This window comes from Lepisma saccharinum, chromosome 29, assembly GCF_977018435.1.
Source record: "Lepisma saccharinum chromosome 29, izLepSacc3.1, whole genome shotgun sequence".
NCBI classification, from domain to species: Eukaryota; Metazoa; Arthropoda; class Insecta; order Zygentoma; family Lepismatidae; genus Lepisma; species Lepisma saccharinum.
This window is the reverse complement of record NC_139257.1, coordinates 7,554,038-7,565,554: the sequence shown is the minus strand read 5'-3', so window position 1 is coordinate 7,565,554 and position 11,517 is coordinate 7,554,038. Positions and strand designations below refer to the sequence as shown.

At 40.5% G+C, this 11,517-nt stretch overlaps 1 protein-coding gene across 3 annotated transcripts in view; it reads left to right on the top strand.

Moving 5' to 3' along the window:
* Positions 1 to 4,790: 4,790 nt before the first annotated feature.
* Positions 4,791 to 11,517, top strand: part of LOC145981364 (uncharacterized) — a 39,697-nt gene continuing 32,970 nt past the window's right edge. The window contains exon 1 of one of the 3 annotated variants that reach the window (XM_083114599.1): positions 4,791 to 4,880. The gene's annotated coding sequence lies outside the window, so the exon portion shown is untranslated. Of the gene's footprint in view, positions 4,881 to 10,754; positions 10,851 to 11,517 lie in introns of those variants that run through there. The other 2 variants (XM_083114601.1, XM_083114600.1) reach the window with 2 other exon arrangements.

Below are 11,517 nucleotides of genomic sequence, written 5' to 3'. Positions count from 1 at the left end.
ATCAGCATCACACTCCGGCCGTTTTTGCCCTCCAGGATTGCCCACATGCACCCATTGATATGAGGCTGTTGAGCCCCGGAGCTACTTTATGCGGGGACAATGCGGAATAATTCCGACCTTTATTCACCCACTCCGGGATTCGAACCCGAGTCTCCCGCCGGCAGTCAGATGCTATAACAACTACACCACCGCGGCTCAAAAAAGCTAGTGCAATTAGATACTCTGCTTTGACGTAACGAACATAAAATTTGCCTGAAGTCATAGGAGTAATAAGCGACATGCGACAGCAACAAGTGTCGCTTGGAAATGAACCCACAGTAATAAATGCAACCTTCCGAACGGAAGCGACTAGACCGGCAAGCGGCACCTGTTGCTTTGTCGCTTGCGTGTCGTTCTGTCTGGGCAGTTTTTTAATAGCTTGCATTGTGTCGCCTCTGTCTGTTGGTAGTGAACTCACAGTGAAAGCTTGCTTATAGACTAAGGGAGATTTCACATGGAAGCGACACGCGACCCGTGAACGTATCGCTTCAGGATTTCACCAATCGAACGCAGGTTTGTGCTGGCTGCCATGCTCCTACGCTGTGAAACGTTGATGTTGATTGGTTCGTTCCAAAGCAACTTGTGTCGCGTGTCGCTTGTCGCTCCGGTCTGAAATCTCCCTAAAGGAGCGTGTCGGTCGTTGCTTTGATGTGGAAACCCTGTGTCGCTTGTCGCCTGTCGCTTCAACCTGAAAGCTATCGTGTGGAAATTTCACACTGAAGCGACAAGCGACACGTATAATTCACACCCAAGCGACAACGGACCGAGGCTACAAGAGACACGTGCAACTTTTCGTGTGTCTTCTGTTCGAAAGGTTGCATTGACTACTAAAAGTTCGTTTCCAAGCGACTCGTGTCGCTTGTCGCCTGTTCCTTCTATCTGAAAGCTCCCTGCATGTACGATGGATAAAGAGTGGATGGGAGCTAGAAAAGCAAGTCAGATTCTATACATTATCTAACTATTGATAATCAACAAACTTTATTTGATATACTCATGTTCTTATGATTATGGAATCATATTTATTCTCACTATAGCTACAGTGAGCATTCTTATGATTAAGGAATCATATTTATTCTCACTATAGCTACAGTGAGCAAAGTGATTACAGGTTTGACCAATTTTCGAGAATAATATTTGTGATGTCTCCCAGTTATAACTTTTGTTGGCATAATATCCTGGATTACTTTCACGAGACGAGACGAGACGAGACAGCATTTTCACGAGACGAGACGGGACAGACCAAAGTCTCGTCTCGTCTCGTCTCGTGGGCAACACTACATTTCTGAGAGTCGGTTGCCGACACATACGACACGTGTCGCCTGTCGCTTCGATCTGAATGGTCCCGTTGGCTGAACGGGTTCCCGTCTTTTGTCGCCTGTTGAGTGCCGTTTATCGCCTGATGTTTCGGTGTTGACATTCTCCTGAACGTAAGAATTAATATATTAAAGCGCAACGGCAAGGTAGCTGAGACGAACTAAATATAATATGTTTATAAACAAAGAACACTAAATTTGATGTAATTGGGCCTTGCCTAGCAGCCATGGGTCGAAAATAAAAAAAGTTAGAATTTTTACACTACGCCTAATGTTTTCTTTTTCTGGTTGCGAATACTAATTCAACAGCGGAAGTAGGAATCTGATATAAACTTCTCAGAATTGAAAAGATAATGTATTAAGTGCGTAAGCGCATGATATTTTTTATTATTATACACTATGACACTGTACCCTATCCGATATTATAATCTTAACGCATGTTTTCTTTCCCTCCTATTTTCGTCCTTTATTTCTTTGGTTACAACAATTTTAAAATTATAGTTCCTGTAAATAAGAAAGCGGTAGAGATTGCAAGACATGAAACAGAGTATACAATATTTTTGGTAATAACTTTTCTCGATAAATGTGCATGTATAAAATAGAAAACCATATTTAGTAGCCATGAGGGAAAAGTATGATATCACGTTAAAAAAAGAGTTAGTTATGAAATAACAACTATAAAAATAAAAATACAATCGCGTGAAAGTATTATGTATTATTATTTACCAGATTCACAAGAATAAAGCACTTAAATTGTGAAAAATTTAAGGCTTTTTTTAGTTCCGATCTCTGTTCTGTTGACAATTGTCTCATTAAAATTCTTAGTGTCGCAGCACTGATTAATCGTCAATCATGATCTGACATAATTTCTAAAGTTTAGATGAAATTAAACTTGCAATTTAATGTAATAGAAGCACGCTATTCCCGATGTATTTAAATGGGAGAACAGTTGGCCATCAAAAGCGTAGGGATTGAACAGGGGTGATGTCAGCATATTTTCGTTTCGCACTTAGGTTTAGCCATTCACCAAGCTAATGCGTCATTAATGAGCAATTGCACATTCTAATATCTACCCGTTAGCATGCATGGTTGATTGATTAAAGTCCACATTATGCATGGGTGACCGCAGGGGGGGGGGGGCATTTGCCTCCCCTGAGATATCTGGAAAGAATTAACGTAATTCGAATAGTGAATCTGTAGAGATATTTTATTCGCGATTTCAGTCCCGACTTTTCGGAATCCCGCACATTCCTCAAATGATGTAAATGCTGTGTACGGGATCCCGAAAGGTTGTGACCCGAATATCGGGGAAAACATTTCCCGTTCCGATCCCGAATTCGGGAAATGATTTCCCAACTTTTCGTTATCCTAAGCAGTCGAGAAATGCCAAATGGACGTTTTAAAATGGAGTGTGTGAAAATTATCGGAAATTGTTAGCTTTTATTACAGAAATGCAAAAACAATCACTTAAGGTAAAAATGACGTGTACAATTCGAGATTTATAGAAGTTCGGGAAATGTCTACCACTTCCTTTCCGAAAATTTCCCGACTTGGTCCGGAAATGGCGAATTTTTCACATCCCGAATGCAGGGAATATCGGGATTTCAAAAATTCCCGTCCCGACCCAAAAAAATCTTACCCTCACACCCCTAATGACAGCGAAGATGCCAGAAAGAAGAGAACTGGCAACGTTGGAGATCTTCCACCTCGCAAAAGTCTGCAACAAGAAATACCCACAATACCGGTAGATATTGGAATGTGAAATTGCTCATTAATATGCGTACTGCCACCTACACACCCCTCATCCCAGCGTAAGACGCTGCAAAGAGAACTGGCAACGTTGTAGATCTTCTGCCTCGCGAAATGCATGGATCTCGCGCATGCGTATTAATACAACCCAATTGTACATGATTACCCCCAGTGTTGCCAAGTTGGCCCTTTTGGGGCCAGAACTGGCCCTTTTGAGTACGTACTCAGCCCCAAAATTCAGCAAAAGCCCCAAGGGGCTTTTTAGCCCTACAGAGAGAAATCTTGCTACAAATCTAGCCCTTTCAGTAATGAAATGTTTTTTGGTATTTTCAGTAAAGTAAACTGCAAAGAAGAATTCACTTCCTCTGCACCTGCAAGCTCGTCCTGCGACCCCTCCTGGGAAGCAGGTAGCAAATGCACATTGTCACTTTATCCCCTTGTTTCTGGTTTTAGCTGTATAGCCCGAGGCGAATTACGGATAGCTTCGATTCCAGAAAATGCGAATCTTCGTTCAGTTGCATTGCATCTGGTCCTTGAAAGTTCACAGGAATGCGGTGCGGAATCGACGAATCGTTCGTAACAGTGAGGCTCGACCAGAGACTAGTTCGTGTATGCGGCCGTGTGTCTGTGTGAGTGTGCGTTTGCATATATATGAAGAAGGAATATGCCGAAAATGTGTAATGCTTTTGTGTAATTTACTGCACCACAATTTACGGGGGAAATAAATTATTTAAGGTAAGAAAATTTTATTTAGTTGAGAGTATGCCCCTCATCTTGACAGCTGATTAGTTGTGGTTCTTGAGTTTCAGAAATTTTGCACCAAAACACCCAAGATTAGTAAATCTAGCCCCTTGGATGTGAATTTTAGCTCCATTTTGGGTGCGATTTAGCCCGTTTTTCTCTCATGCTGTTGGCAACACTGATTACCCCGAAATGAGTTTTCCGAATATAAGAAATTTACCAATTCAGGGCCGTCTGTAGCACCCTACAACCGCTCGAAAATCGTATGGCATACGGAAATCTGACCCCTCCGCCTTACATTTAAAATTATTAGTATTTTTCTGGCTTCGAATCAATCGGCAATGACTTTCTTACCTCATCTACCCACTACAGAAATAAGTAGTTACAAGGCATTTCGCAAATGTAACAACCACACCGTCACGAACAAAATATCAAATTCGATTATGGAAGAAATATGTAAGGTACCGGTACCCCTTTCTACACCCTCGATTTCGGGCACATTTCAAATATTTTCGTCAAAATATTTAGTTCCTCATAACAAACAGTGTTTGCAAATAGCGCGGAAGTTAATTTTTTAGATCTACGTGCTACGAAACTTACGTTTTTTATAAAATTAAAATTCCTTGCGTAACGTCAAAAAGGATCATGGATTGATATCACAGACGCACGTCTGGTTTTTCTTTTTCTTCTTATGATTGACTTGTGCAATGGGAACATTTGCGATTGCGATATGTTATTTGTGTGATATATTGGCGGATTAGACATTTCAGACATTGGATTTCATTTATGCGACTTCACAATTTGGAATTAATTATTTCTTTTTGGCAACTGCAGGCCGTAAAGGGAAGGGTTGTTTTTTCTAAATGACTTGTGGGGTGGGATAATTTGCGTCTTCTTTTTTTTATGATGGGAAGGGAGTGGAGGGTGGTATTCTGTGGAAAATGACAACAAGGATTTTGAACGTTGGATTTACTTCATTTGTGGACTTACAAATTTAACTTCGACCCGCAATTCAGTGCCTGGCCTTGGTAAAAAGAGGTAAGTTACCGGTAAGAAATATGTACCTTCTTAGGTTTAATTTTAGCCTTCATGTTTGGTATTTTCATGTGTCAATGCGGAAAACAGTGAGAAATAGTGTTGGGGGCGGGTGACTCCGGCCAATTTCTAACATGCCTTAAAAAGGGACTCTATAGATAAAGGCAGGGCCGCGGTAGGCTAGGGGGCGGTATGTCAATTACCCCAGGGGCGGATCCCGGAATCGGTGGGAAATTTGGACTCAACAATTTCAAACGACAAAATCTCAAAACTGTTAGATATCTGATATTCCCTAACTTCTTCGTTTTGTCAATTTTTGACATTTGTACTTACCTATCTGCTTCGCGGAACATTCTTTAAGGTGTATTCACGTTTTTCGTCCAGAAATCGGTGGAAAATTTAAACTATAAGGTTATTTGTAACTATTATCGTATGATTCAAACACCTACGAATCATATATTTTGGACTTCTTTACATTGCTAACGTGTTACTTTCGAATGTGGAACATTTCCTAAAGTGAAATAATGCATATCAATGACTATTTCTTAGATTTACGACTACTTACTGTTACTTGTTGTTTCGAATCTGTAATACATTATGGCCGTGATAGCATACTGGTTTAGGGGGCGTTCTGAGAGTGTTTTGTCGATTTATGCAGTGTTGCAACCTCGTTCACCGGAAAATATCTGCTTTCGTGCCCGGATTTGAAATTATGCTAATATGTCGCAAACCATTGGGTACTAATTTACTATCCTTCGGACACATTTATTTATTTTTACAGAAGAAACTACTTACCGTAATTAGTTCCTGTAGCATTGTCGAACATCAGGAAGGTGTTTTGTGTGATTTGGGAATGTTTCAGAGCTGAAATTCATGTTGTTCGTTGAAAATTAATTCTCCGACGGAGATAGCGTTTGGCGCGTACATCTGCGTATACCATTAAGTTCGTACACCTTCATACACCATCACCTTCATACACCGTCGTGACGACTATCATGACGTGTCGTGATTGTGTTTTGTTGATATCCAGTGTTTCGAACTGCCTGCGTTTGCGACGAGAGTTAGAACTGTGGATCGAGGGTTTGGAGAATGACGTGTGGTGGGTGTGTTGTAAAGTTTGTGCCGGGTGTGGACAAACCATTGGCGCTAGCCCCACGAACCATTGGCACGTGGATAGGTTAGTAGGGCCACGCAAAGGTTTCAATAGTTAAAAAGATAGCCCCACGAACCATTGGCGCGTGGATAGGTTAGTAGGGCAACGCAAAGGTTTCAATAGTGAAAAAGATAGCCCCACGAATCATTGGCGCTAGCCCCACGAACCATTGGCACGTGGATAGGTTAGTAGGGCCACGCAAAGGTTTCAATAGTGAAAAAGATAGCCCCACGAACCATTGGCGCTAGCCCCACGAACCATTGGCACGTGGATAGGTTAGTAGGGCCACGCAAAGGTTTCAATAGTGAAAAAGATAGCCCCACGAACCATTGGCGCTAGCCCCACGAACCATTGGCGCTAGCCCCACGAACCATTGGCGCGTGGATAGGTTAGTAGGGCCTCGCAAAGGTTTCAATAGTGAAAAAGATAGCCCCACGAACCATTGGCACGTGGATAGTTTAGTAGGGCCACACAAAGGTTTCAATAGTGAAAAAGATAGCCCCACGAACCATTGGCGTGTGGATAGGTTAGTAGGGCCACGCAAAAGTTTCAATAGTTAAAAAGATAGCCCCACGAACCATTGGCGCTAGCCCCACGAACCATTGGCGCTAACCCCACAAACCATTGGCGCTAGCCCCACAAACCATTGGCACGTGGATAGGTTAGTAGGGCCACGCAAAGGTTTCAATAGTGAAAAAGATAGCCCCACGAACCATTGGCGCTAGCACCACGAACCATTGGTGCGTGGATAGGTAAGTTCAGTTAGGTTGGGATACATAGTTAAAATTTGGTGTCAGAAAGCGAAAAATAAAGTTAAAAAGAAATAGATCTGATTAAGTTTGTCGATGGGCATTTCTTGGGTTCCGAAGGTTGAAACACTGTATAACAATTGAAAATCGAGAAAAAACAAGGCCGATGCGTCATTCCTATGCGTTGTTATTTACGAAGGTGTCCGCGCCATGTTGTGTGTGAGGCAAACGGAAAGGCAGGAGGAAGAAGTAGTCGTAAGGTGAAAAATTGCTCTTACTTTCATCAAAACAACGTCAATACACGTTCAGGAATGTTCCGCGAAGCAGATACGTAAGTTCGAATGTCAAAAATTTGGCAAAAGAGAAGCCGGACACGCAATTATGTAGGAAGGTGTACTCGCGATATTGTGTCTCAGGCAAGGAAAAACACCTACCAGAAAGACGTTCTGGTAATGTGAAAAATTGCAATTAATTTCATCAAAACAACGTTAATACACCTTCAGGAATGTTCCGCGAAGCAGATACGTAAGTATCAATGTCAAAAATTGACGAAACCAAAAAAATAGAGGTGTCCGAAGGATAGTAAATTTTTACCCCGTAAGGTTAGGTTAGGCAAGCGTAGTTAAAAGAAAATATTAAAAATACTCGACATGTGAAAACACGGCGAGGCTGAAACACTGGCTACGGGGTTGCATAATCTTAACACACGAAACATTGCACTCTCATGCAGAAAGCAAATGGCGGGAGCAGAAACAACATGTCGGACAAAGATTTTCGCAGAAAACTACACACATTCACATTAAAATGGATCAAATCTACATTCAGGAACTTCCACAACGCTAAACAAAATGATTTCCGTAAGTACTTTCTCCCGTAAATTTGAAGGAATCAGTTTCCCTCATTCGATAATGTTACGGATTATTTTTGTTTGAAAATTTTGAGTCCAAATTACCACAGATTCCGGGCTCCGCTCCTGGCGTATTTAACCTACCGTACCCAACCACTAACGTGGCCCCGCCTCTGCTTCGCTCCGGCTCTCTGGCTTTATCTATAGAGTCCCTGTTAAAGGCATGTTAGAAATTGGCCGGAGTCACCTGCTCCCAAATGAGCCCCAAACTTTTAAATTTGAAGAAATGCGTTACATCACACAAAGCACCTTTAAGATGTTAGAAAATGCTACAGGATCTTATTACCGTAAGTAGTTTCTTCTGTAAAAATGAAGAAATCTGTCTGGGGAATATCAGATTAATACCTGAAAGAAAATTCGAGAGTGTAGAATAGGGTACCCGACCTGTAAGTAGTTGGATACAGATGCTACACGACATTTCCGTCGAATACGGAATAAAGGGAGTCTCCCTTATCGTACAACAATGGAGCTACCTTGCATTGAAATGTCACGGGGAAAAGCTTTAATTGTTAGTTTAGCTAGGTTTAGTTCCCTTTGCACAAATAATACATTTAATTTTGAATGTATTTATGGTAACTGCAGCAATCCTAACAGACCTAACCTAACAACGTACGTAGGCCTCTTCTGACATCAGAACACAGGGTTGCTTCAACGTTGTGCGATAAGGGAGACCAATGAAAGTTTTTTTTTTTTTAAATGTACGTCACGCATACCCGCACAGATCATATGTACCCCTAGGTCACCCGCAGAGGGACCTCCGAATTGTAGCACCATTCGGCGAGCCAGACAACTGCAAGATGCATTTCAATTTCAATTTTTTCTTTAGTAGAAGGGGAAGTTCAGCCTGCTGAGAGGAAACATGTGACTACCAACTTCCGGCTTGAGTTACTAATGTAACTGAACCTGACTTGCCTAACCTAACTAATACATGTATTGAACAACATCTTTGAACATTGTAATAGTAAATGAATTGCTGTTGGCAAGTACAGAATTAGGTACTTGTTTTACTATCCGTCGGACAGATTTCTTCATTTCTACAGAAGAAACTACTTACCATAATAAGTTCCTGTAGTATTGTCTAACATCGGGAAGGTGTTTTGTGTGAAATTCAGGTAATTTTTCCATATCCTGGAAACGGATTTCTTCAAATTGAAAAGTTTGGGGCTCATTTGGGGGCAGGTGACTCCGGCCAATATCTACCATGCCTTTAACAGGGAGTCTATAGAAAAAGCTGGGGAGCCGGAGAGGGGGTGGGGCTGCGTTAGCAGTTGGGGGCGGTAAGGAAAATTACCCCAGGGGCGGAGCCCAGAATCGGTGGGAAATTTGAGTCAAAAATTTCAAACGAAAATAATTTTTTGTTTAAATTTCGCACCGATTCCGGGATGGATAGCCCCAATCACCATTCACGGAATGTTCCGCGAAGCAGATAGGTAAGTACGAATGTCAAAAATTGACGAAAACTCAGAAGTTATAGGTGTCCGACGGATAGTAAACTTTTACTAGTATCAGTTCGTTATATTGGAGACACTTTAAAATCGGATATTTTGTGTTTCGTATAGTTTGTACTTACCAATTGTGTATTGCGGAACATATTTGAAGGTGCCATTAAGGTTTTCACACAATTAGAAACATTTTTGCACTAAAATAAGCCATTACTCCGAAGTGTTACGGAACGCACGTCATGGTGCGAGCCCCACAAACCATTCACTCATTGTCCAAAAACCATTTGGGATCTTATAACCATCCAAATAGCCCCAAAACCCATTCCCGGATAGCCCCACGGACCATTCACAGAAGGTTAGGTTAGGTTCAGTTAGGTTAGGCCAACATACTAGTTAAAAAACTGCGTGGTTACGTTTTCGCTTAAATTGAAGCAACTGGAATTGATTTCCAACTGAAATAGATTGAAAGATGAAAGAAAATACCCCGAAGAACTTCGACAATGCTACAGAAACTGATTTCTGTAAGTAGTTTCTCCTGTAAATTTGAAGAAAAGTGTCTCCGATATAAGGAACTGTTACCATTTTCTTTCATCGTGGAATATATTTAACCAGGAAATCATGTATTTTCCAAGAAAAATATCTCACCGACGCACAATTGACATTGCTTTCGCTACGTGAACTGCATGCTGCGTACGTTTGATGACGTAAGCCTCTGTCAGTTTTTGCAACCCTTTTTTTTTCACTATGCTTGCCTAAACTAACCTTATCAGAAATGGTTTGTGGGGCTATCCATCAGCTATCAGAGCATAATGTAAAATTTTCACACGTGATGAACACGATAGTAGGTATTTTTCTGTGAAGAAGGTTGGAAACACTGAATACCCACAACTTGAGTCAAAATGTACCCGCCATATTGTGTGTTGCAGAAGCGAAGAAAGGAATCAAAAGAATCACTCTGTATGTGAAAAATTGTGTTTGTTTTCGTGTAAAAAGCATAATGGCACCTTGAACTAAGTTCCGCAATAAACAATTCGTAAGTTCGAACCATGCGAAACTCAAAATATCCGATTTTAATGTCTCTCCGATATAACGAACTGTTACTGTCCGCAGTACATTTTTCGGTAAAACTTTGATAGGGTCCCAATGGATTTCTTCATTTTTACACAGCAACTACGTACCGAAATGAGTTTCTGTAGCATTTAGAAGTTCGTGGAGGTATTTTCTTTCTTCGTGGAATCTATTTCACCAGTAAATCATGTATTTTTTTAACAGAAATATGTTTCCGGTGTACAATTGTTGTTCCATTCATTTCCTTGCACTATGTGAACCAAATGTTGCGAATGTTTGATGATGTTACACCCTGTCAGTGTTTCCAACCATGCTGTTTTTTGCAAGAAGATGACAATTTTAACTATGTTTGCCTAATGTACCCAAACGTAACCTGACCTAACCTTGCCGTGAATGGTTTTTGTTGTGCTATCCGTGGGTTTTTCATGTTTTTTTTGTTTTCTGGGGCTATCCGTGAATTGTTCGTGGGGATTTTTCGGTTGACACTGCATACCCAATGATGATGGACCACGCTAGTCAAGCTGTCTCCCCATATTGTGTCTTACGGAAGCAAAATAAGGAACAATAATAATTACTCCTCACGTCACAAATTGAAATTATTTTCATGAGAAAAGCAAAATACCACCTTGAAGATTTTTTTGTAATGCAGAATACGTAAGTACGAATATTAAAAATGACCAAAGAAGTGAGTGAGAGGTGTTAGTACCATACCAAAGTTTTACCCATTTTTCATTTTCTAGTACCAATAATTATATTTTTCTTGTGTTTCTACTTGGGATGAATCATAAACATGACATTTAGGGATTTTTTTCCCCAATTTTATTTGAAAAATACATGTATCTGTATTTCAGGAGATAACATGTGTACCTCCATTACATACCCTATTCTTTATTTTTTCAACCAACCTTAACTGCTTCTTTAGTATTAGAAATGGTATTCATCTTTGTCATTTGATTTTAATGTTAACAGTTTATCAGAAAAGCAATTAAGAATCCCAGTTTAAACATAAGAAATCAGGGTTTCTTCCTATCCTCAATTCAGTGATTAATTTGCAATTAAAATTCTCTCTGATATACCATTGTACACATAGGTTTGAAGTAGTGTTAGTACAAAGCCATTTTGCTCCCCTCTCTGAAGTTATAGAAAGTTTTAATCAGTGGCAGGAGTATTTTGTTCCAAAATCTATCATTAGCCTCTATTGTAAACATGTAACAGAGCAAAACCTGGTGATGTGTATCCATTCCTGAATCGACGTAACAGTGGAATACATTCTTTTTAACAGAGAATAGAACATCTTCATTAAATGAAAACTATTGTAAAA